Source organism: Pseudophryne corroboree, chromosome 9 (assembly GCF_028390025.1).
Source record: "Pseudophryne corroboree isolate aPseCor3 chromosome 9, aPseCor3.hap2, whole genome shotgun sequence".
Classification (NCBI taxonomy): Eukaryota; Metazoa; Chordata; class Amphibia; order Anura; family Myobatrachidae; genus Pseudophryne; species Pseudophryne corroboree.
Window position 1 is genome coordinate 445,545,504 of NC_086452.1, and position 27,030 is coordinate 445,572,533.

Below are 27,030 nucleotides of genomic sequence, written 5' to 3' on the forward strand. Positions count from 1 at the left end.
AGGACGTTAACCACCTCGGAACATCCTCCCTTATACGTCACCTGCAGCGCATTCATAATAAGTCAGTGACAAGTTCAAAAACTTTGGGCGACAGCGGAAGCAGTCCACTGACCAGTAAATCCCTTCCTCTTGTAACCAAGCTCACGCAAACCACCCCACCAACTCCCTCAGTGTCAATTTCCTCCTTCCCCAGGAATGCCAATAGTCCTGCAGGCCATGTCACTGGCAATTCTGACGATTCCTCTCCTGCCTGGGATTCCTCCGATGCATCCTTGCGTGTAATGCCTACTGCTGCTGGCGCTGCTGTTGTTGCTGCTGGGAGTCGATGGTCATCCCAGAGGGGAAATCGTAAGACCACTTTTACTACTTCCACCAAGCAATTGACTGTCCAACAGTCCTTTGCGAGGAAGATGAAATATCACAGCAGTCATCCTGCTGCAAAGCGGATAACTGAGGCCTTGGCATCCTGGGTGGTGAGAAACGTGGTTCCGGTATCCATCATTACTGCAGAGCCAACTAGAGACTTGTTGGAGGTACTGTGTCCCCGGTACCAAATACCATCTAGGTTCCATTTCTCTAGGCAGGGGATACCGAAAATGTACACAGACCTCAGAAAAAGAGCCACCAGTGTCCTAAAAAATGCAGCTGTACCCAATGTCCACTTAACCACGGACATGTGGACAAGTGGAGCAGGGCAGGGTCAGGACTATATGACTGTGACAGCCCACTGGGTAGATGTATGGACTCCCGCCGCAAGAACAGCAGCGGCGGCACCAGTAGCAGCATCTCGCAAACGCCAACTCTTTCCTAGGCAGGCTACGCTTTGTATCACCGGTTTTCAGAATACGCACACAGCTGAAAACCTCTTACGGCAACTGAGGAAGATCATCGCGGAATGGCTTACCCCAATTGGACTCTCCTGTGGATTTGTGGCATCGGACAACGCCAGCAATATTGTGTGTGCATTAAATCTGGGCAAATTCCAGCACGTCCCATGTTTTGCACATACCTTGAATTTGGTGGTGCAGAATTTTTAAAAAAACGACAGGGGCGTGCAAGAGATGCTGTCGGTGGCCAGAAGAATTGCGGGACACTTTCGGCGTACAGGCACCACGTACAGAAGACTGGAGCAACACCAAAAACGCCTGAACCTGCCCTGCCATCATCTGAAGCAAGAAGTGGTAACGAGGTGGAATTCAACCCTATATATGCTTCAGAGGTTGGAGGAGCAGCAAAAGGCCATTCAAGCCTATACAATTCAGCACGATATAGGAGGTGGAATGCACCTGTCTCAAGCGCAGTGGAGAATGATTTCAACGTTGTGCAAGGTTCTGATGCCCTTTGAACTTGCCACACGTGAAGTCAGTTCAGACACTGCCAGCCTGAGTCAGGTCATTCCCCTCATCAGGCTTTTGCAGAAGAAGCTGGAGACATTGAAGGAGGAGCTAACACGGAGCGATTCCGCTAGGCATGTGGGACTTGTGGATGGAGCCCTTAATTCGCTTAACAAGGATTCACGGGTGGTCAATCTGTTGAAATCAGAGCACTACATTTTGGCCACCGTGCTCGATCCTAGATTTAAAACCTACCTTGGATCTCTCTTTCCGGCAGACACAAGTCTGCTGGGGTTCAAAGACCTGCTGGTGAGAAAATTGTCAAGTCAAGCGGAACGCGACCTGTCAACATCTCCTCCTTCACATTCTCCCGCAACTGGGGGTGCGAGGAAAAGGCTCAGAATTCCGAGCCCACCCGCTGGCGGTGATGCAGGGCAGTCTGGAGCGACTGCTGATGCTGACATCTGGTCCGGACTGAAGGACCTGTCAACGATTACGGACATGTCGTCTACTGTCACTGCATATGATTCTCTCCCCATTGAAAGAATGGTGGAGGATTATATGAGTGACCGCATCCAAGTAGGCACGTCACACAGTCCGTACTTATACTGGCAGGAAAAAGAGGCAATTTGGAGGCCCTTGCACAAACTGGCTTTATTCTACCTAAGTTGCCCTCCCACAAGTGTGTACTCCGAAAGAGTGTTTAGTGCCGCCGCTCACCTTGTCAGCAATCGGCGTACGAGGTTACTTCCAGAAAATGTGGAGAAGATGATGTTCATTAAAATGAATTATAATCAATTCCTCCGTGGAGACATTGACCAGCAGCAATTGCCTCCACAAAGTACACAGGGAGCTGAGATGGTGGATTCCAGTGGGGACGAATTGATAATCTGTGAGGAGGGGGATGTACACGGTGATATATCGGAGGATGATGATGAGGTGGACATCTTGCCTCTGTAGAGCCAGTTTGTGCAAGGAGAGATTAATTGCTTCTTTTTCGGTGGGGGTCCAAACCAACCCGTCATTTCAGTCACAGTCGTGTGGCAGACCCTGTCACTGAAATGATGGGTTGGTTAAAGTGTGCATGTCCTGTTTATACAACATAAGGGTGGGTGGGAGGGCCCAAGGACAATTCCATCTTGCACCTCTTTTTTCTTTAATTTTTCTTTGCGTCATGTGCTGTTTGGGGAGTGTTTTTTGGAAGGGCCATCCTGCGTGACACTACAGTGCCACTCCTAGATGGGCCAGGTGTTTGTGTCGGCCACTAGGGTCGCTTATCTTACTCACACAGCTACCTCATTGCGCCTCTTTTTTTCTTTGCGTCATGTGCTGTTTGGGGAGTGTTTTTTGGAAGGGCCATCCTGCGTGACACTGCAGTGCCACTCCTAGATGGGCCAGGTGTTTGTGTCGGCCACTAGGGTCGCTTATCTTACTCACACAGCTACCTCATTGCGCCTCTTTTTTTCTTTGCGTCATGTGCTGTTTGGGGAGTGTTTTTTGGAAGGGCCATCCTGCGTGACACTGCAGTGCCACTCCTAGATGGGCCCGGTGTTTGTGTCGGCCACTAGGGTCGCTTATCTTACTCACACAGCTACCTCATTGCGCCTCTTTTTTTCTTTGCGTCATGTGCTGTTTGGGGAGTGTTTTTTGGAAGGGCCATCCTGCGTGACACTGCAGTGCCACTCCTAGATGGGCCCGGTGTTTGTGTCGGCCACTAGGGTCGCTTATCTTACTCACACAGCTACCTCATTGCGCCTCTTTTTTTCTTTGCGTCATGTGCTGTTTGGGGAGTGTTTTTTGGAAGGGCCATCCTGCGTGACACTGCAGTGCCACTCCTAGATGGGCCCGGTGTTTGTGTCGGCCACTAGGGTCCCTTATCTTACTCACACAGCTACCTCATTGCGCCTCTTTTTTTCTTTGCGTCATGTGCTGTTTGGGGAGTGTTTTTTGGAAGGGCCATCCTGCGTGACACTGCAGTGCCACTCCTAGATGGGCCCGGTGTTTGTGTCGGCCACTAGGGTCGCTTATCTTACTCACACAGCTACCTCATTGCGCCTCTTTTTTTCTTTGCGTCATGTGCTGTTTGGGGAGTGTTTTTTGGAAGGGCCATCCTGCGTGACACTGCAGTGCCACTCCTAGATGGGCCCGGTGTTTGTGTCGGCCACTAGGGTCGCTTATCTTACTCACACAGCTACCTCATTGCGCCTCTTTTTTTCTTTGCGTCATGTGCTGTTTGGGGAGTGTTTTTTGGAAGGGCCATCCTGCGTGACACTGCAGTGCCACTCCTAGATGGGCCCGGTGTTTGTGTCGGCCACTAGGGTCGCTTATCTTACTCACACAGCTACCTCATTGCGCCTCTTTTTTTCTTTGCGTCATGTGCTGTTTGGGGAGTGTTTTTTGGAAGGGCCATCCTGCGTGACACTGCAGTGCCACTCCTAGATGGGCCAGGTGTTTGTGTCGGCCACTAGGGTCGCTTATCTTACTCACACAGCTACCTCATTGCGCCTCTTTTTTTCTTTGCGTCATGTGCTGTTTGGGGAGTGTTTTTTGGAAGGGCCATCCTGCGTGACACTGCAGTGCCACTCCTAGATGGGCCCGGTGTTTGTGTCGGCCACTAGGGTCGCTTATCTTACTCACACAGCTACCTCGGTGCAAATTTTAGGACTAAAAATAATATTGTGAGGTGTGAGGTATTCAGAATAGACTGAAAATGAGTGGAAATTATGGTTTTTGAGGTTAATAATACTTTGGGATCAAAATGAACCCCAAATTCTATGATTTAAGCTGTTTTTTAGGGTTTTTTGAAAAAAACACCCGAATCCAAAACACACCCGAATCCGACAAAAAAAATTCAGTGAGGTTTTGCCAAAACGCGGTCGAACCCAAAACACGACCGCGGAACCGAACCCAAAACCAAAACACAAAACCCGAAAAATTTCAAGTGCACATCTCTAGCTCTGAGTCTGCTGAGCTGACAGCTAGAGAGTAGGGGGTCCACACAGAAACTTTACATGTGCCCCTTCCTCTCTTAATGCACCTCTGCAGGGCCGCCATGAAAAGTTCCGGTCAATAGGGGTGTGAAGGTTTTCCATCAGGTATATTCATGGAGCTCCTATGCCGCTGCAGAGCAGTGGCGAGACTGTGGAGGGGCGTGGTCACACAATATTGGGGCGTGGCTCTCCTATGGCCACTTTCTACCTCAGTAACTTGCCCATTACCCCCCTTCATGCCCCAAAACTTATCATTTAGTTTACATATCTGAAAAGTAAATATCATATAAGCCACCTACTGTAGGCTTGCCCTAATATCCCTTTAATCCCTTTTATCCGTGACACCTGTGATTTACACAGGTTCTTTGGCTGGCTAATTTCAAGCCTGTGCAAGTCATAGGTGTCCTGGATTAAAGGGATATTAGGGAAAGCCTACCTACTGTATACTGGACAAATTTGCAGAACTTAGAATATTGGTGGTCATTCCGAGCAACTTTTTGCTGCTGCTGCGATCAACTAGTCCACGCCTATGGGGGAGTGTATTGTAGCTTAGCAGGGCTGCGATCACTTGTACAGCCCTGCTAAGCTAAAAAAATGTCAAGCAGAAGTAGACCAGCCCTATACCTACTTACCCTGTGCGACAATCCCTGCGCTGCTGGAGCCGGCTTTGACGTCAGACATCCACCCTCCGTTCTGCTGGACACGCCTGCGTTTTCCTTACCACTACCCGAAAAACGGTCTCCAACGGTCCGGATCCGTCCAGGTACGCCTTCTTCTTGTCAATCTTCTTTGCGGTCGGCTCTGCGACCGCTTCCATCGTTGGACGCGAAGTAACCCGGCGACCCCTGTCGCCGGGCAACGTCACGCACGCGCATTGCGGCCGCAACGCATGCGCATTCCGGACCCGTTCACACCGCAGCGATAAACCGCTGCGTGCGAACGGGTCGGAATGACCCCCATTACTCATGTAACGCAAAAGGAGGGTTTATATCGATAGTATTTTTAACACATTCCCATATGATATTAGCATTAAAATGTGCTTCATCCTTTGCTGTACAATAGGTGATAGTTTATGTCCAGTTCTGCATCGCTCTATGAAATAAAGAGATAAAAAAAAATAATAATACAAAAATAAAGTTTATAAAAGTAATCAAAGACCCTGGGTATAAAGGGAAACTATGGAGGAACATGCCCAATGATAATAATTCAACAGCACTACATGACCTGTGAGGGCATGAGGCCTAAAATCTAGAAAATATCCTTTATTCCTTTTATGTTTTGTACTCACCTGCAGGGCCTATTGTGCTGGTCCTTGATGTCACATGACAGGAAGTGGTTTCCAGATACCGTACCATGTCTAATGCTGGAATCATCTGACCAATATCAGCGGATCGGACAGATAATTGCAGCGTGTATGCGGGCGACCAATCTGGTAATATTGATTGGTTGGACATGCCGGATCGTCCAGCATGCCCTTCCGATTAGATATTTTAAAAGGATCGTGTCAGATGTATCAGGAAGTGTATGCCCTACCGTGGCTGACTGACGGATATTTCCTGCGTTCCTTCACATGGGAAGGAACGGGGGACATGTCTCCTCCCTGGAGGAGCGCCGATATCATGTGACATACACCGTGCGAGATCTCACAGTGTATACTGCGATAGCTGCAGTGTCAGGCCAAATGTCTCTCGGTCTGGCAGTTTTCTGTACGTGTATGTCCAGCATAATTCTGTGATCTTCTGGACCTTTGGGCCTATGGTATACACTTCCTATATAACAAGCCAATGTCCTATTTCTACATATATTCACTTAAAAACACCTGGGAAACAAGGAATTGTCATCTGGAGATGTTTCTGTGTTTTTGTTGCAATCTTTGTTCGAAAACAGGCAAAACTAGATATTTCATGCGCAACCATTCACCTAGAACGCAGCCATGAACAAGGAGCTGAAGTACCGGGATATGAGATATTGCATTGAACGCCCAGTGTTCCATGAGGAAGAACTGGGGTGGAGGCTTCCCAACTCCAACACCACAATACAATCCCTCGTCAGCGCAGCTAAGCGGAAAGTAAGGTAAGCGTAGACTTATAGAGTGGTTATAGGATGTACAGTACTTGATAAATGCTTCCTCAGAGCTAATTGGTTGCTATGGGCAACTTCTACACTAGACCATTATTTATTCTTTCCACTGCTTGATACTTTAACCCCAATATCTTCACTGAATAGGTTGTGCCCATGCCATCTTGTGGGTGTGGCTTCATCCCTTGGAAGACTCATGATTAAACAGCAGATGGATGGACTCCTGGTCTGTTTGAGGCTCCTGGCTAGTCCAGGACCCGTACAGTCAAGATGGCTTCTTATGTTTTCAATGCTTCCTTGACATGCCTGCAATGCTAAGATCGGCCAGGTTCACACTAAAAGTGCCTCAGGCCCTTATCAGGAACTTTGGGTCAGAGCCCAGTGTATTATGCACTTTTTCATGGGATGGGAATGACAGAGGCCTAGGCCAAGGCTGTATAATGCCATAAGAGTTAGGAACTGAAAGAACTCTGCCTGTTACAGAGTGGATGGGCACAGGGAATGGTCTAGTCCCGATGTTTTGCTTATGATTATACAGCTATCTGATCTCCGTGCATGGATTTCTTTATTATGGCACCAACGTATGCCTTACAACTATGAGCAACCCAGTTACTTAACCAGTGGGATGGTTTTAATTCAGCATAAAGCAGGTACAGCTGTACTCACTGTTATACACACTGGTAGATGGAGTGGAGTTGAGTGGAGCCGGGTCTCATCCAACTCACCAGCCGATTAGTGTAGGTAGGTACCGGGTAGCGGGGCAGGATGCTGGAAAAGTGGTTATCACGTGTTTCTCTGGAGCTAAGTGGAAGCGCTGAATGTAATAGGGTGCGAGTTTTCTGTGTGAGTCAAACTCGCACCTTCTCACACATTTCGAAGGTGCAAGTTTGTCCCGCAATTCACAAATGTAATAGGGTGCGAGTTTTCAGGCTCCCACGTAACTCGCATGCGAATTCACAGTTTCTCACCAACCGGAATGCGAGTTTCATAATGCGAGTTGCACAGTTTGAAAGAAAGTCACCCATTGGCATCCAAAAGTCACCTGAGTTGTACCTCACAGCCCCTATATAAGTCCCAGCTCAGCCATTTTGACCTTTGATAGTTTTGAGTATGCATTTGGGAAAGAGAGGGGAGAGAGAGAGAGAGAGAGAGAGAGAGAGAGACTTGATAGCTTGTGCTTTGTGCAGCCATGTCATTCAGCCTGCATACAGGGCCGGTGACAGGGGGGGTTAAAGGGGACACCGGTACCAGGCCCCAAGTATTAGAGGGGCCCCAAGGATACGCCCATTAGTGCCCGGCAGATATGTGAGCCATCTTGTCCAAAATGGGCAGCGAGCTATAGGTGGTGTAGGTGCAGCATCAGAGTGGCAGGAGCCTCTCACACACAGTGACTGTGCGGCTTGAGTGTGCCTCTGCTCTTCCGGGTCCTGCTCTGTTGCAGGCAGTTATGGGACATGCCAGCAGCTCCACTGGTCAGGATTCCTGTGCCCTACGCCGGCCTCTTCTGGTGGGGTGTGAGTGCCGCATGGTACCTGCTGTGTGGTGTTCGGGTCTGGATGCTGGGAAGTGCAGCACAGGTGAGTCTGTCCCCAGGGTAAGAGTGGATTGGTGAGGGGATACAGGACTTTGGCATGGGGTGGGGGAGCTGGGAATGCAGCATGGAGTCATTGGGGAGAGACGGACTGTGGTGTGTGTGGGGGAGGAAGGAGAGATGGAGAGACAGACTGTGGTGTGTGTGGGGGAGGAAGGAGAGATGGAGAGACAGACTGTGGTGTGTGTGGGGGAGGAAGGAGAGATGGAGAGACAGACTGTGGGGTGTGTTGGGGAGGAAGGAGAGATGGAGAGACAGACTGTGGTGTGTGTGGGGGAGGAAGGAGAGATGGAGAGACAGACTGTGGTGTGTGTGGGGGAGGAAGGAAAGCTAAACCTATTAATATACGTGTATTGATAAATAAATAAATATATTTATTAACAGTTTATTATATAGCGCAAAAAATGTGCTTTAATATATATATATATATATATATATATATATATAAAACGTTCTGAGGGGGCCCCAGAGATATCACTGTACCGTGCCCCAAGACTTCTGTTGCCATCCGTGCCTGCATGCCAGAGTGTGGAGAGCCAGGAGGAGGATGTGGTGCTAATGCAGCCTGAGAGTGAGGAGGAGGGAGGTAGTGAGGAGCAGGAGACGCAGAAGGAGGAGCATGAGGAGGAGGAGCCAGCTGAACCTGCCGCCAGGAAGACACGCACTAGGTGCAATGTCAAACGTCGGGTTCAATTATGAAGAAAACTGCGCTCTGGTTCATGCTGAGGTGGCAGTTTTCCCACGCCGCCATGTTGCCCAGGAACACAAGATAACTGCGTAATGGAAGAACGATATGTGGCAGACCATGACAGACGCAGGAAATTCAGTCAGCCATGACCTGAAAAAACATTAAAAAGTGCTTCAATGACGTTAAAGAGGGTGCTAAAAGGAAAATGGCTAAGGAGCACCATCAGACACTCAGGACACTCAAGACAAGGGGTAGACAAGCAGTTCCCTTCCATAATACTAGTTACAAAGAGGAGCTGATGCAAGTCATCCCCCTGAAATCCTTCCAGGCAGCCATATCAAGGAAACGGACAATCCACCAGCCCCAAGGCGTCCTGGTGAGTAAATATACAAATATCCCCCTATTAACTGTCCCAACCTAAATCAGTGTAAACTATTCCTTTATTACATTTATTACATTTGAGATTGACAATCCTGTAAGTGCTATCCTATCAATCGTATGAGTGTGAGCCACCCTAGGAGAGTGAAGGACAATGTGCGCCCTAGAACCAACAAACTTTATAGTTGTGTAGGTAAGGTCATTAGCACATAATGGACAGTATTTATTATCCTTTATGATGCATATTCGGCAATAGGTATATGTATTAAACACCATTAAACGCCACTGTTTTTTTTTGCATTTTTTTGTTTCCCCAGCTGCTACACCGAGGAGGAAGACTCCTGCAAAAGGCAGTGGCCTCAAATGGACGAGGAAGAGGCTGGTGAGCAGAAAACAAAAAAACACACACGACATTACACCCATCCCCATGGGACAGTAGGCCTCTGCAATATAACAATAATTATATTACCATTGTGACATTAAGGCCTATAACCATTACATAATGTCATTATGACACAAACATATCAGTGATTATTTTTTACTGTCATACTCAGGATACACTGATATGTGCATTTTGTTTGACACATTAAAAAAACACATAAAAAAACACATTGAAAAAAGCACATAAAAAAAACACATTTAAAAAAACAGTAAAAAACCATGCTTACATTGTTGTGTTTTCAATAATTTAAGAGAGTACTTGTGTTGAAGCATGGATATCTCTAACACGTGCATTGTTAGGTGGCCTAAATTACTAGTAACAGTATATTTTGTACAGTATAAGTATGTTTACTTACCTTTTTTTTCTTCTCTTTTTCTCGTATTCGTATTCCTCCACCACTTTGTTCCAGCACCAGCGTCTGTTGTTCCGGCCAAACATGATGGCCTGATGGCATATTCTGATGAGGAGGAGAATGAGGACGCGACCATCCTCACTCCCATGGAGCCACCAGCCTCCAACCCATCAACCCAGCAACATACCTGAAACCGCCGCTCCTCACCTTCAGACACCACCAGATGGCGTTCATGGATAGGCAATACAACCAAATGGATGCCATCGCACATCATCTGCGAAAGCTGAACCGCACCACCACAGTAACCCAAGGGACCTGCAACCGGATGGCCAGTTAGATGAACCTGCGCATATCTGAAATGACACAGGCCATCTTGGAGCAAAAGGAGCTGCTGACCCAAAGGCCATAAGAGATACTCCGTGCACCTCAACGGTGACCTCCCAAACCACCAGCCTATAAACGGCGTCACCGGTCACTCCCCCTAGGCGCAGTACATGCACGCATGGAGGTGCGCCTAAAGAGATATGGAGGGGCAGAGGAAGTTCCGCTTCAAAGAAAAACATTTTTTGTTTCTGTGTTTATGTTTGTGTTTTGTTTTTTTGAATGTTTAGTAAACTGTTAAAATAAATATTTGCGTCTGTCTTTATTTTTAAAGTATGCTAAGTTATTTGTGTAAATAGTTTTTTCCATTTATGGTAATATGTTTTTTTTATTATTGTACATGTGGGTACACTGTTTAGGAGGTTAATTAATGTGAAAGGGTTTTGTAATCATATATGTAGGTACATTATTTAGGGGGTACATTATGGGTAATATTTTTTTACATTTACGTGTAGGTAAACTATTTAGGGGTAAAATTAATGTAAATGGGGTTTTAAACTTAGATATGTTATATTAGTGTAAATGGCCTTTTACAGTGATTTGTATCATTTGTAAGCTGTCACTTTGAACTCGCCTATAAAAAACTGGTCTATTTATAGGCAAGTTTTTGGTAAGGTTTTTTGTGTATGAGTTGCGGGATTCTGGGAAACGTACGTTTGCATGTTCTTGCAACCTATTACATTGGCCCTCATTCCGAGTTGTTCGCTCGCAAGGCGATTTTAGCAGAGTTACACACGCTAAGCCGCCGCCTACTGGGAGTGAATCTTAGCTTCTTAAAATTGCGAACGATGTATTCGCAATATTGCGATTACAAACTACTTAGCAGTTTCAGAGTAGCTTCAGACTTACTCGGCATCTGCGATCAGTTCAGTGCTTGTCGTTCCTGGTTTGACGTCACAAACACACCCAGCGTTCGCCCAGACACTCCTCCGTTTCTCCAGCCACTCCTGCGTTTTTTCCGGAAACGGTAGCGTTTTCATCCACACGCCCATAAAACGCCGTGTTTCCGCCCAGTAACACCCATTTCCTGTCAATCACATTACGTTCGCCGGAGCGAAGAAAAAGCCGTGAGTAAAAAAACTATCTTCATAGCAAAATTACTTGGCGCAGTCGCAGTGCGAACATTGCGCATGCGTACTAAGCAGAAAAACGCTGCGATGCGAAGAAAATTACCGAGCGAACGACTCGGAATGAGGGCCATTGTGCGAGTTCTCAAAGTGAGTTTAGCTATGTTCTATATTACAGATGTTCTGGAGCAGCAGCAAAGGCCTTATTGTTTCAGTTCCTTCCAATACTCCAATGGCTGCCGCACTATCCAGTGAAGGAATGGCTTCTGGGGGACATTGTGTCTGGAGTCAGTGTGGGGATCCTGCAGCTTCCACAAGGTAATGTCGTCCTTATATACATTGCCCCACTAAACTCCTAGGGAATATATGAGTAGCAGTAACCATGGTCCTATTCATAACAGATTATAGTAATGAATAAACTCTAAATTAATATTAATGCATAACTGTCTATCTAAGGGCGTTCAGAACACCGGCTTTCAGGGTGCCGGCAGTCGGAATGCCGACACCAGAATCCCGAAACTGGTTAGAATGTCGATACCAGGATTCTGACATGGATCAAAATGCATGTGTAAGACCTGGCATACTGAATGTAAGTATGCCAGGTCTCCTTAGGGTCAGGCCGTGTGGGGGGGTTTAGGTTTAGGCTGCGGAGGGACGGCTAGGGTTAGGCTGCTGGGAGGTGAGGGAAGGTTAGGTTTAGCTGCAGGGAGGGAGGGGTTTGTGCACCACTGGGGAGGGTGCACTCCGAAAATATCACGGTGGACATTTTTCCAATGATTCACACATGCGCAGTAGAGCTTTGTCTCCAGGGACATGGCAGGAGCCATGATTCCGGAGAACTGGACATGCGCAGAGTCTTTGTCGCCGCAGAGAGGAGGGTGCCCACAGAGTGGAGTCTGCACACGGGTCCCCTCCTCTCTTAAGCCACCCCTGAGGACCCCTACTGCACCCACACAAGTATAAGTTCCCTCTAATCGAAAAACTATGTGAAAGAAGCAATACCAACTGGGCGTGAAACAGGCCAATAGTGAACAGCGCTTCCAGCAGTGTCAGTGACTCCACCAACACCTAGTGGTAGGTGCACTAATAAAAAAGGGAACAAAATGAAGCGTAGCATGAAAGCATCTCTGTGCTGCCCCTGAAGAGAGCTGACCTTGAGCATTTGCCTAGTTTGTCTGGTACAGTGAAAAGGAGAACGGAATGACAGAAAAGGAGTGTAGTGGGTCAAACCTCATAGGCTGGGGGCGGGCCTGTATGGGGCATCATGTGCTTGATTCTTGTCCTATCGGGGTTGAGGATGGAGGTATTAGTGTGTTTTGAGTCTATTAGTGGGTTGGGTCAGCCTCTTTTGTTTCAAACTTCCCACCCTCCCTCCCTTATTTGTTGCGGTTTGATGTGGGTAGTTTTTCGGCGGCTATTTTGGGGCGGGAAAGAACGGCAAGTTGCCTATTTTTGATTAGGAAATTGGTTGGAGGTCAATTGGTGGTTGGTTTCTTGGGCGCGCTCACCTTCGTTGACTGGTATACATCTGCCTGACCACCCTTAACGGGGGGCAGCCTCATCACCCTTTCGGGTGGGTAATCAAGAAGAAGGTTGAGTGGATTGTGTTTTAGTTGGTTTGCTTCAGTTGGCATAGAGTGGGATTTGTGCTGTGGGTTAAGTTTGTTTATAGACGTTCTTTCGGTGCCACCATACTTTTGATTTAATATTATTATTCAGGCTTTAAAACATAGTAGTTTATCTAAATAAATAGCTGCCAATTTTTCTGCCAAATACTGTACATGCCTCCGTGTCTTTATTTCAAGATTGAATGTTAGAATGGTTTATATTTAATGCACACACAGAGTAATCCTCAGCCGCTAGGAGGTTTACAGTCAGTTTTGTAACACCTCATGGTTCAATACATGTAAAATGAAACACGTAACGTGTTCTGCGGACACAGAGAGGTTCATTGTGCGCTGTCTAGATCTACCGAAAAGTTTCTCCGGTTTTGATAAATAACCCTATGGCAAGAACACTGTACACACAGGTTGTTTGTTGTACACACTATGGTTTGGTTTAACCTTGCTCTATCCGCTTTTTTTCTACAGGTTTGGCGTACGCTCTTCTGGCTGGCGTTCCGCCAGTTTTTGGGCTATATACTTCCTTCTTCCCATGGTTTGTGTATTCTTTTTTTTGGCACCTCTAGACACGTTTCTGTAGGTGAGTTGGCAAAAAATAATAATTAAGTAATACATATCAATATCCACACTGCACGCATTGATGCTTGACAAGATAAACTCTGGATGAAACGCAGGTGAAGCAGAGGGTTTAGGCCCAGATTTCTGAAGCCTTGGAGAGTGATACAGTAAACTGCATGGTGATAAAGTACCAGCCAATCAGTTCCTAACTGCCATGTTACAGGCTGTGTTTGAAAAATGACAATTAGGAGCTGGTTGGTTGGGTACATTATCACCGTGCAATTTATCACTCTCCAAAGCTTGATAAATCTGGGGCTTAATTTGATCTGGCAACAAGAGAAGTGCTGGTCGTTATATTAATTATATGTATTCTACAAATACCACTTTTTTTAGAGATGCTTCTGTAGCTGATAAATGTCTGGAAAAATGATTTAATAATGGAATCATCCTGTTGCTCACCAGAGGTCGAATAACTACAAGTTCCAGTTGCCCAAACTTTGCTGAGTTACGGATTACCACTCCCAGATAATTTAATGTCAATATGTTAAATGCTATAGCCCTGGATACATTTTCTAGTTAGAAATTTGTCCAATCTGTTTTTAAATGCATTTACAGAATCCGCCATTATTACCTTCTCCAGCAGGGAGTTCCAAATCTTTAATGCCCTTACCGCGAAGAACCCTTTCCTACGTTGTGTACGGAATTTTCTCTCCTCTAGCCTCAGCGAGTGCCCACGCGTCCTATACAGAGTTCCAATATTCCAGGTGTGGACCAATGATTTGTACCAATGACTTGTACAGCGGCAGGATTACATCCTTGTCCCTTGTCTCAATGCCCCGTTTAATGCACGCAAGCACTTTACTTGCCTTCTTTGCTGCAATTTGACATTGTGCACTGTTATTAAACCTATTATTATGAGCACCCCCAAATATTTTTCCACCATAGTTACCCCTATTTCTCTTACGTCCTAGAGGATGCTGGGGACTCCGTAAGGACCATGGGGAATAGACGGGCTCCGCAGGAGACATGGGCACTAAAAAGAACTTTAGATATGGGTGTGCACTGGCTCCTCCCTCTATGCCCCTCCTCCAGATCTCAGTTTGATACTCTGCCCAGAGGAGACTGGGTGCATTACAGGGAGCTCTCCTGAGTTTCCTGAAAGATGGAATTTTTGTTAGGTTTTTTAATTTCAGGGAGCCTGCTGGACACAGGCTCCCTGCATCGAGGGACTGAGGAGAGAGAAGCAGACCTACTTAAATGCTAGGCTCTGCTTCTTAGGCTACTGGACACCATTAGCTCCAGAGGGAGTCGGAACGCAGGTCTCTCCTAGCTGTTCGTCCTGGAGCCACGCCGCCGTCCTCCTCACAGAGCCGGAAGATAGAAGCCGGGTGAGTATAAGAAGATAGAAGACTTCAGAGGCGGCAGAAGACTTCAGATCTTCACTGAGGTAACGCGCAGCGTTACCGCTGCGCGCCATTGCTCCCACACAAAACACACAAGGCAGGCACTGTAAGGGTGCAGGGCGCAGTGGGGGCGCCCTGGGCAGCAATTTACACCTCTGGGACTGGTAAAACTAGATATATTGGCTCTATGGGCAGTATATGGGTATCCCCCGCCAGTTTTTGAATGCATTCGAGCGGGACCGAAGCCCGCCGCTGAGGGGGCGGAGCTTGATCCTCAGCACTCACCAGCGCCATTTTTCTCCACAGCACACGCTGAGAAGCTGGCTCCCCGGACTCTCCCCTGGTGAACACGGTGACAGAGGGGTTTAAAGAAGGTGGGGGGCACATAATTTGGCACAATCAAGATATATATATATATATATATATATACTGTATAAAGCGCTATCTGAGGATTTTGGTTTCCAAAGTTATTAGCGCTGGGTGTGTGCTGGCATACTCTCTCTCTCTGTCTCTCCTAAGGGCCTTGTGGGGGAACTGTCTCCAGATTAGAGATTCCCTGTGTGTGTGGGGTGTCGGTACGCGTGTGTCGGCATGTCTGAAGCGGAAGACTCTTCTAGGGAGGAGGTGGAGCAAATGAGTGTGGTGTCTCCGTCGGCAAAGCCGACACCTGACTGGGTGGATATGTGGAATGTTTTAAATGCAAATGTGAATTTATTACACAAGAGGTTGGACAAAGCAGAGTCCAGGGAATGTACAGGCAGTCTAGACCGGCCTGTTACTATGTCACAGGGGCCTTCTGGGTCTCAAAAGCGCCCACTATCCCAGGTTGTAGACACGGATAGCGACACGGATTCTGACTCCAGTGTCGACTATGATGATGCGAAGTTGCAGCCAAAATTGGCTAAAAGTATTCATTATATGATTATTGCAATAAAAGAGGTGTTGCATATCACAGAGGACCCCTCTGTCCCTGACATGAGGGTGCGCATGTATAAGGAAAAGAAACCTATCTTTCCCCCTTCTCATGAGCTGAACGCGTTATTTGAAAAGGCTTGGGAATCTCCGGACAAAAAACTCCAGATTCCCAAAAGGATTCTTATGGCGTATCCTTTCCCGGCTAAGGACAGGATACGGTGGGAATCCTCCCCAAGGGTGGACAAAGCGTTGACACGCTTATCCAAAAAGGTAGCGCTGCCATCTCAAGATACCGCAACCCTCAAGGATCCTGCTGATCGCAGGCAGGAGACTACCTTGAAGTCAATTTACATACATACTGGTACATTACTCAGACCGGCGATAGCGTCGGCTTGGGTTTGTAGCGCTGTAGCAGCGTGGACAGATATCTTATCTGCTGATATAGATATGCTGGATAAGGAAACCATTTTATTGACACTGGGTCATATTAAAGATGCTGTCCGATATATGAGAGATGCTCAGAGAGACGTTGGCCTACTGGGTTCCAGAGCCAACGCTATGGCGATTTCTGCTAGACGAGCCCTATGGACCCGACAATGGACGGGTGATGCCGACTCGAAGAGGCATATGGAGGTTTTGCCTTACAAGGGTGAGGAATTGTTTGGGGAAGGTCTCACGGACCTGGTTTCCATAGCTACTGCAGGTAAATCAACTTTTTTGCCTTATGTTTCCTCACAGCCTAAGAAAACGCCACATTATCAGATGCAGTCCTTTCGGCCGCATAAACCCAAAAGAGTACGGGTATCTTCCTTTCTTGCCAGAGGTAAGGGCAGGGGGAAAAAGCTGCCAACTACAGCTAGTTCCCAGGAGCAGAAGTCCTCCCCGGCCTCTACAAAATCCACCGCATGACGCTGGGGCTCCGCTGAGGGAGTCCGCCCCAGTGGGAGCACGTCTTCGACTTTTCAGCCACGTCTGGGTTCACTCACAGGTGGATCCCTGGGCAATAGAAATTGTTTCCCAGGGTTACAAGCTGGAATTCGAAGAGGGGTCTCCTCGCCGGTTTTTCAAAGCGGCCCTACCGGCTTCTTCCCCAGAGAGGGAGATAGTTTTAAATGCAATTCACAAATTGTATCTTCAACAGGTGGTGGTCAAGGTTCCCATACTTCAGCAGGGGATGGGGTATTACTCAACCCTGTTTGTGGTCCCGAAACCGAACGGTTCGGTCAGACCCATTTTAAATTTAAAATCCTTAAACCTATACTTAAAAAAGGTTCAAGTTCAAGAATGGGGGGATTATATGGTGTCCCTGGACATAAAGGATGCATACCTTCATGTCCCCATTTATCCGCCTCATCAGGCGTTCCTGAGATTTGCTGTACAGGATTGTCATTACCAATTTCAGATGTTGCCGTTTGGGCTTTCCACGGCCCGAGGATTTTCACCAAGGTAATGGCGGAAATGATGGTGCTCCTGCGCAAGCAGGGTGTCACAATTATCCCGTACTTGGACGATCTAATAAAAGCAAGATCAAGAGAGCAGTTGCTGAACAACGTATCACTTTCCCTGAAGGTGTTGCAGCAGCACGGCTGGATTCTCAATATCCCGAAGTCACAGTTGGTTCCGACGACCCGTTTGCCTTTCTTAGGCATGAGTCTGGATACAGACCAGAAAAGGGTTTATCTCCCGATGGAAAAGGCCCAAGAACTCATGAATTTGGTCAGGGACCTCTTGAAGCCAAAAAGGGTGTCGGTACATCACTGCACTCGAGTTCTGGGAAAGATGGTGGTGTCTTACGAGGCCATTCCATTCGGCAGGTTCCATGCAAGGACTTTTCAGTGGGACCTTCTGGACAAGTGGTCCGGGTCACATCTACAGATTCATCAGATGATCAGCCTGTCCCCCAGGGCCAGGGTATCTCTCCTGTGGTGGCTGCAGAGTGCTCACCTTCTGGAGGGTCGCAGGTTCGGCATTCAGGACTGGGTTCTGATAACCACGGACTCGAGCCTCCGAGGTTGGGGAGCAGTCACACAGGGAAGTAACTTCCAAGGTCTCTGGTCAAGACAGGAGGCTTGTCTTCACATCAACGTACTGGAATTAAGGGCCATATACAACGGCCTTCGTCAAGCGGAGACTTTGCTTCGCGCCCTACCGGTTCTGATTCAGTCAGACAACATCACCGCAGTGGCTCATGTAAACCGCCAAGGCGGAACAAAGAGCAGAGTGGCAATGGCAGAAGCCACCAGGATTCTTCGCTGGGCGGAAAATCATGTAAGCGCTCTGACAGCAGTCTTCATTCCGGGAGTGGACAACTGGGAAGCAGACTTCCTCAGCAGACACGATCTACATCCAGGAGAGTGGGGACTTCATCAGGAAGTCTTCGCAGAGATTGCAAGTCAGTGGGGACTGCCTCAGATAGACATGATGGCGTCACGCCTCAACAAAAAACTACCGAGGTATTGCGCCAGGTCAAGGGACCCTCAGGAGGTAGCAGTGGACGCCCTGGTGACACCGTGGGTGTTCCAGTCGGTCTATGTGTTTCCTCCTCTTCCTCTCATCTCCAAGATATTGAGAATCATAAGACGAAGAGGAGTACAGACAATTCTCATTGTTCCAGATTGGCCTCGAAGGGCCTGGTATCCGGATCTGCAGGAAATGCTCACAGAAGATCCGTGGCCTCTTCCTCTCAGAGAGGACCTGTTACAACAGGGGCCCTGTCTGTTCCAAGACTTACCGCGGCTGCGTTTGACGGTATGGCGGTTGAACGCCGGATCCTAGCGGAAAAGGGCATTCCGAATGAGGTCATTCCTACTCTGATAAAGGCTAGGAAGGATGTGACAGCAAAACTTTATCACCGTATATGGCGGAAGTATGTATCTTGGTGTGAGTCCAGGAATGCTCCTCCGGAAGAATTCCATCTGGGCCGTTTCCTTCACTTCCTACAGACTGGAGTGAATTTGGGCCTAAAATTAGGCTCCATTAAGGTTCAGATTTCGGCCCTATTCATTTTCTTTCAGAGGGAATTGGCTTCTCTTCCGGAAGTACAGACTTTTGTGAAGGAAGTGCTGCATATCCAGCCTCCTTTTGTACCTCCAGTGGCACCCTGGGACCTTAACGTGGTGTTGCGGTTCCTTAAGTCTCACTGGTTTGAGCCTCTTAAAACGGTGGTATTAAAGTATTTCACTTGGAAAGTGGTCATGTTGTTGGCCTTGGCATCGGCAAGGCGAGTGTCGGAATTGGCGGCTTTATCTCACAAAAGCCCCTATCTGGTTTTCCATGTGGATAGAGTGGAGTTGCGGACTCGTCCTCAATTTTTGCCCAAGGTGGTTTCATCTTTTCATATGAACCAACCTATTGCGGTGCCTGTGGCTACGCAGGACTTGGAGGATTCCGAGTCCCTTGATGTGATCAGGGCATTGAAATTTTATGTGGCCAGAATGGCTCGGGTTAGGAAAACAGGGGCACTGTTTGACCTGTATGCAGCCAACAAGGTTGGCGATCCTGCTTCTAAGCAGACTATTGCTCGCTGGATCTGTAGCACGATTCAGCAGGCTCATTCTACGGCTAGATTGCCGTTACCAAATTCTGTAAAGGCCCATTCCACTAGGAAGGTGGGCTCTTCTTGGGCGGCTGCCCGAAGTGTCTCGGCATTACAGCTGTGCCGAGCAGCTACTTGGTCGGGATCAAACACCTTTGCTAAGTTCTACAAGTTTGATACCCTGGCTGATGAGGACCTCATGTTTGCTCAATCGATGCTGCAGAGTCATCCGCACTCTCCCGCCCGGTTTGGAGCTTTGGTATAATCCCCATGGTCCTTACGGAGTCCCCAGCATACTCTAGGACGTAAGAGAAAATAAGATTTTAAACCTACCGGTAAATCTTTTTCTCCTAGTCCGTAGAGGATGCTGGGCGCCCGTCCCAGTGCGGACTGAATTCTGCAAGACTTGTATATAGTTTCTGCTTACATAAGGGTTATGTTACAGTTTTGATCAGTCTTGGGCTGATGCTGTTTTGTTTCATACTGTTGACTGGTTCGTATATCCAGGTTATACGGTGTGGATGGTGTGGGCTGGCATGAATCTTGCCCTTAGATTAACATAAATCCTTTCCTCGTACTGTCCGTCTCCTCTGGGTACAGTTTCTCTAACTGAGTTCTGGAGGAGGGGCATAGAGGGAGTGCACACCCATATCTAAAGTTCTTTTTAGTGCCCATGTCTCCTGCGGAGCCCGTCTATTCCCCATGGTCCTTGCTGAGTCCCCAGCATCCTCTACGGACTAGGAGAAAAAGATTTACCGGTAGTTTTAAAATCTTATTTTCCCCATCTAGAGTGTAGGATGCAAGTGTGTTTTTTGTCCCAAAATGCATAACTTTGCATTTTTCTATATTGAACCTCATTCTCCATTTAGACGCCCAGGTTTGAATTTTAAATAAGTCATTCTGTAGAGACTCCACATCGCTTTCTGAATTAATTACCTTACACAGTTTAGTGTCATCTGCAAAGATTGACACTGTGCTTTCCAGGCCTATTCCTAGATCATTGATAAATAGAGTGAACAGCAGTGGGCCAAGAACGGACCCTTGTGGTATTCCGCTGACTACTTGTGCCCAGCTGGAGAACATCACATTGACCACTACTCGTTGTACTCTGTTATCCAGCCAATTACTTATCCATCTACAAATAGTATATCCTATGCCAAGTTCCCTTAATTTGTTGATCAGTCTCCTATGAGGCACTGTATCGATGGCTTTTGCAAAATCTAAATACACCACGTCCACTGCTTTTCCCTGATCAAGATTCTCGCTCACTACCTAGTAGAAGCTACAGAGCAGGCAGCATAATCAGAGGGATCCGACATTCGAAATGGGGCTTGTCCACTACAACACGCTTGTCCAAAGGCCTACTCTAGTACCAGGGGTCCTGACAATCTCTCACCAGCACGGCCGGACAGCCAGAAGGGCTGCTGGTCTGACGACGCGCATGGAATAAATGCCGGATGTGATTGTCCCTGCTTGGCCGTCTTGTACACACATGACATGTCCAGCCATTGCACATTACATCTGGTTGCATTCTGAACCTAGACCCATATACAGTATTTCTCATTATCTGACATCTATAGAACTATAGGGTGATCAGGTCTGTACTGCACATGCGTATGCACCGCAATGCGCTGGCGCTTCGGACGACTCCACCGGGCATCGGTGCATAGCGACGGGATGGTGTGAAAAAAGCGATCGCACGGGCGATCGTAAGGTGACTGACAGGAAGAGGCCATTTGTGGGTGGCAACTGACCATTTTAGAGGAGTGTCCGGGAAAACGCAGGAGTGACCAGGCGTTTGGAGGGAGGGTGTCTGACATCAGCTCCAGCCCCGATCATCGCAGCGGCTGAGTAAGTCCTGAGCTGAGCAGAAACTGCGCAAACTGATGTTTGTGCAGTTCTGCTACAAATGCGATCGCACACCTGCACACAGCAAATACCCTCCCCCTGTAGGCGGCGACTACCTGATCGCAGGGATGCAAAAAACGCCCCCTATCAGGTCTGAATTATCCCCTTAGGCACTTCGTAGTTGAGGGGTAGTTACTGCTCAGCAAAGTAACTGAAGAAATACTGATTTAGACATCTTGACGCAAAGAGGAATTAAGTGTCAGATGAATATAATAAAACCTCTATTACTATTGACCACGCGTGCCAGTTTGGGTTTGGACTGTTTATGTGTCATTCTTTCAGGGACTTTTGCCGTGGTCTCCATCATGATTGGAAGTGTTACGGAGTCGTTGGTACCGAACGATCAGAGCCGGCCATAGGCATAGGCAAACTAGGCAATTGCCTAGGGCATTTGATATGCCTAGGGACATCAGCGGCTTCTGCTGATTAAAATGATATGCGGCATGCCTATATTCTGTGTGTAGCATTTCATATGGAGATACAGCCACAGTCTCACACAGTATATAGGCATGCTGCATATCATTTTAATCAGCAGAAGCTGCTTGTGCATCCTAGCCACATAGCAATGCAAATAAGATACATTTTCATTAAAAAAATGTGCCCGACGTTAGCATTGAGGCAAGATTTATGAAGACACATCTGTATTCAAGCAGAGGCAGAGGTCACAGTGTTAGTGGCAGTGTGAGTATTGTGTGCATGTGAGTAAGTTGGTTGTGCAGTAGTGTTCGGAATATGTGTAAGGAGCATTATGTGTGTCATGTAAAAATGCATTAATAATGTGCAACATATGTGTAAAAGGCACTATGTGTGTCATTATGTGTATAAGGGCATTAATAATGTGCGGCATATGTGTAACAGGGTACTACTGTATGTGTGTCATTATGTGTATAGGGGCACTAATAATGTGCAGCAAATGTGTAGGGGGCACTACGTGTGTCATTATGTGTATAAGGCATTAATAATGTGCGGCATATGTGTAAGGGACATTACGTGTAAAAGGGCATTGATAAAAGTTGTCATAATGTGTAAGGCGCATTATGTTTATAAGGACTTTAATAATGTTCCTCATATGTGTAAGGGGCATTACTGTGTGGCATTATGTGTATAAGGTGCTCTACTATGGTGTTGCGTATAGAAAGGGCACTACTGTGTCATCTAATATGAATAAAGAGCAATAGGGTGTGGTGTAATGTGAATAAGGAGCAATTCAGTGTGATGTAATGGGAATAAGGGGCTCTACTGTGAGGAGTAACGTTTATAAGGTAAAGTGATACTACTGTGGGATGTAATATGAATTATGGAAACTATTGCATGATCAAATGTGAATAAAGTTGCAGTACTGTGTGGCATAATTGGAAATGGGGTTACTATTGTGTGGCCATGCCCCTTGCCAGCAAAAACACCCCCCTTTTTGGACTGTGCGCCAAATGTGCGAACTGTTCCTATTTAAAATATAGGGGGTACAAACCCCAAAATAAGGACTGCTATGGATGAGGGGTGATGGTGCTGGGAAAGAGGTGCAAGGTAAGAGGTGGAACCAGCGGTGGTGCTAGGGGGCTCCAGCCAAAATCTTGCCTAGGGCATCATATTGGCTAGGGCCGGCTCTGCGAACGATAACTTTATAGTTTCTGGAAATGAAACGATGATTGATATTGTAGCAAGAGATAAAGCCCGGGTGGAGGTGGTGGTTGCAATTACATTGCTGGTGGGGATATTCCAGGTAAGAATCCAAAATGGAGAAGGAAAAGGTTTACTGTGTTAAAGGGAGGAGATCATGAAACGGGATCAGTACGAGATCCCGCCGGACGAGATCCTGGCGGTCGTAATACCGACACCGGGATCCCGGCCGGCAGAATTCCGACAGGGGGGCGAGCGCAACGCAGCCCCTTGCCGGCCCGGTGCCTCGCTATGCTCGGCACACTAATTTGTTCTCCCTCTATGGGTGTCGTGGACACCCACAGAGGGAGATTATGTCGGGATTGTGCCGGTCGGGATCCCGGTGTCGGTATTACGACCGCCGGGATCTCATCCGGCGGGATCTTGACCGCATACCCATGAAACCTGTATGTCGGAGGGATCCTTGGAAATTGTATTATGTCTGTATAGGGTGTAATATATATATTATGGGCATGGCCAGTGGTCACGTCATGTTGGGGTTTAGTGTCCTATGTCTGTATAGGGTGTAATAGATGTATTATGGTCAGGTCCAGTGGTCAGGTCATGTTGGGGGTGTAGTGTCCTATGTCTGTAGAGAGTGTAATAGATGTATTATGGGCATGTCCAGTGGTCAGGTCATGTTGGGGGTGTAGTGTCCTATGTCTGTATAGGGTGTAATAGATGTATTATGGTCATGTCCAGTGGTCAGGTCATGTTGGAGGTGTAGTGTCCTATGTCTGTATAGGGTGTAATAGATGTATTATGGTCATGTCCAGTGATCAGGTCATGTTGGGGGTGTAGTGTCCTATGTCTGTATAGGGTGTAATAGATGTATTATGGTCATGTCCAGTGGTCAGGTCATGTTGGGGGTGTAGTGTCCTATGTCTGTATAGGGTGTAATAGATGTATTATGGATGGTCCATGTCCAGTGGTCAGGTCATGTTGGGGGTGTAGTGTCCTATGTCTGTGTTGGGTGTAATAGATGTATTATGGTCACGTCCAGTGGTCAGGTCATGTTGGGGGTGTAGTGTACTATGTCTGTATAGGGTGTAATAGATGTATTATGGTCATGGCCAGTGATCAGGTCATGTTGGGGGTGTAGTGTCTTATGTCTGTATAGGGTGTAATAGATGTATTATGGTCATGTCCAGTGGTCAGGTCATGTTGGGGGTGTAGTGTCCTATGTCTGTATAGGGTGTAATAGATGTATTATGGTCATGTCCAGTGGTCAGGTCATGTTGGGGGTGTAGTGTCCTATGTCTGTATAGGGTGTAATAGATGTATTATGGTCATGTCCAGTGGTCAGGTCATGTTGGGGGTGTAGTGTCCTATGTCTGTATAGGGTGTAATAGATATATTATGGTCATGTCCAGTGGTCAGGTCATGTTGGGGGTGTAGTGTCCTATGTCTGTATAGTGTGTAATAGATGTATTATGGTCATGTTCAGTGGTCAGGTCATGTTGGGGGTGTAGTATCCTATGTCTGTATAGGGTGTAATAGATGTATTATGGTCATGTCCAGTGGTCAGGTCATGTTGGGTGTGTAGTGTCCTATGTCTGTATAGGGTGTAATATATATATATTATGGTCATGGCCAGTGGTCAGGTCATGTTGGGGGTGTAGGGTCCTATGGCTGTATAGGGTGTAATAGATGTATTATGTCATGGCCAGTGGTCAGGTCATGTTGGTGGTGTAGTGTCCTATGTCTGTATAGGGTGTAATAGATGTATTATGGTCATGGCCAGTGGTCAGGTCATGTTGGGGGTGTAGTGTTCTATGTCTGTATAGGGTGTAATAGATATATTATTGTCATGTCCAGTGGTCAGGTCATGTTGGAGGTGTAGTGTCCTATGTCTGTATAGGGTGTAATAGATGTATTATGGTCATGTCCAGTGGTCAGGTCATGTTGGGGGTGTAGTATCCTATGTCTGTATAGGGTGTAATAGATGTATTATGGTCATGTGCAGTGGTCAGGTCATGTTGGGAGTGTAGTGTCCTATGTCTGTATAGGGTGTAATAAATGTATTATGGTCATGGCCAGTGGTCAGGTCATGGTGGGGTGTAGTGTCCTATGTCTGTATAGGGTGTAATAGATGTATTATGGTCATGTCCAGTGGTCAGGTCATGTTGGGGGTGTAGTGTCCTATGTCTGTATAGGGTGTAATAGATGTATTATGACATTGGCCAGTGGTCAGGTCATGTTGGGGGTGTAGTGTCCTGTGTCTGTATAGAGTGTAATAGATGTATTATGGTCATGTCCAGTGGTCAGGTCATGTTGGGGGTGTAGTGTCCTATGTCTGTATAGGGTGTAATAGATGTATTATAGTCATGGCCAGTGGTCAGGTCATGTTGGGGGTGTAGTGTCCTATGTCTGTATAGGGTGTAATAGATGTATTATGGTCATGTCCAGTGGTCAGGTCATGTTGGAGGTGTAGTGTCCTATGTCTGTATAGGGTGTAATAGATGTATTATGGTCATGTCCAGTGGTCAGGTCATGTTGGGGGTGTAGTGTCCTATGTCTGTATAGGGTGTAATAGATGTATTATGGTCATGGCCAGTGGTCAGGTCATGTTGGGGGTGTAGTGTCCTATGTCTGTATAAGGTGTAATAGATGTATTATGGTCATGTCCAGTGGTCAGGTCATGTTGGGGGTGTAGTGTCCTATGTCTGTATAGGGTATAATAGATGTATTATGTCATGTCCAGTGGTCAGGTCATGTTGGGGTTGTAGTGTCCTATGTCTGTATAGGGTGTAATAGATGTATTATGGTCATGTCCAGTGGTCAGGTCATGTTGGAGGTGTAGTGTCCTATGTCTGTATAGGGTGTAATAGATGTATTATGGTCATGTCCAGTGGTCAGGTCATGTTGGGGGTGTAGTGTCCTATGTCTGTATAGGGTGTAATAGATGTATTATGGTCATGGCCAGTGGTCAGGTCATGTTGGGGGTGTAGTGTCCTATGTCTGTATAAGGTGTAATAGATGTATTATGGTCATGTCCAGTGGTCAGGTCATGTTGGGGGTGTAGTGTCCTATGTCTGTATAGGGTATAATAGATGTATTATGTCATGTCCAGTGGTCAGGTCATGTTGGGGGTGTAATGTCCTGTGTCTGTATAGGGTGTAATAGATGTATTATGGTCATGTCCAGTGGTCAGGTCATGTTGGGGTTGTAGTGTCCTATGTCTGTATAGGGTGTAATAGATGAATTATGGTCATGTCCAGTGGTCAGGTCATGTTGGAGGTGTAGTGTCCTATGTCTGTATAGGGTGTAATAGATGCATTATGGTCATAGCCAGTGGTCAGGTCATGTTGGGGGTGTAGTGTGCTATGTCTGTATAGGGTGTAATAGATGTATTATGGTCATGGCCAGTGGTCAGGTCATGTTGGGGGTGTAGTGTCCTATGTCTGTATAGGGTGTAATAGATATATTATGTCCAGTAATCAGGTCATATTGGGGGGTGCAATTACTGTACTCAACATAAACTTATCTGCCCTCACTCCTCCCCCTGGTGTAAACTGTTGCTCATCTAGATATTCTATATACAGTTGCATTATTACACTTATGCACAGCACGGAAAAATTTATAATTGCGACCCACAAATGGACTTATGGCCACCTCTAAATGAGTATGATTATGTATTGTCTTATACAGGAAACACACAGTTCAATTAATTATGACAGCACACGTGTGAAATGGTGATTGTGATAAATGTGCCTTGTCTAGTATAAATAAATTGTACTTATATTTCCCCTTGCAGGTAATTCTGGGCTTAGTGCAGTTTGGATTTGTAGTCACTTACCTCTCTGAGCCACTGGTGCGGGGTTATACCACTGCCGCCACAATCCATGTAACCGTGTCTCAGCTATAACATATATTTGGGCTTCAACTGAGTGAGAAATCTCAGCCCTTGTCTCTCATTTATGTAAGTTGCTTCTTTCCCCTTTATGCACGTTTACCTGGGGTGAGAGACACTGTACTTGTGACTCCATATGTCAGCAATTTGAAGTTGAGCTAAAAGCTTGCTGCCAGGGCTATTTTAGTGCCCCAGTCCATCCCTGCTTGCAGGCAATCAGAGCCTATAAATGCTAGCAGTAACAAATATACATTAATGCCCTTATTCATCAATGAGTG

At 46.9% G+C, this 27,030-nt stretch overlaps 1 pseudogene; it reads left to right on the forward strand.

Moving 5' to 3' along the window:
* Positions 1–27,030, forward strand: part of LOC134958844 (solute carrier family 26 member 6-like) — a 133,007-nt pseudogene that overhangs the window by 65,113 nt on the left and 40,864 nt on the right.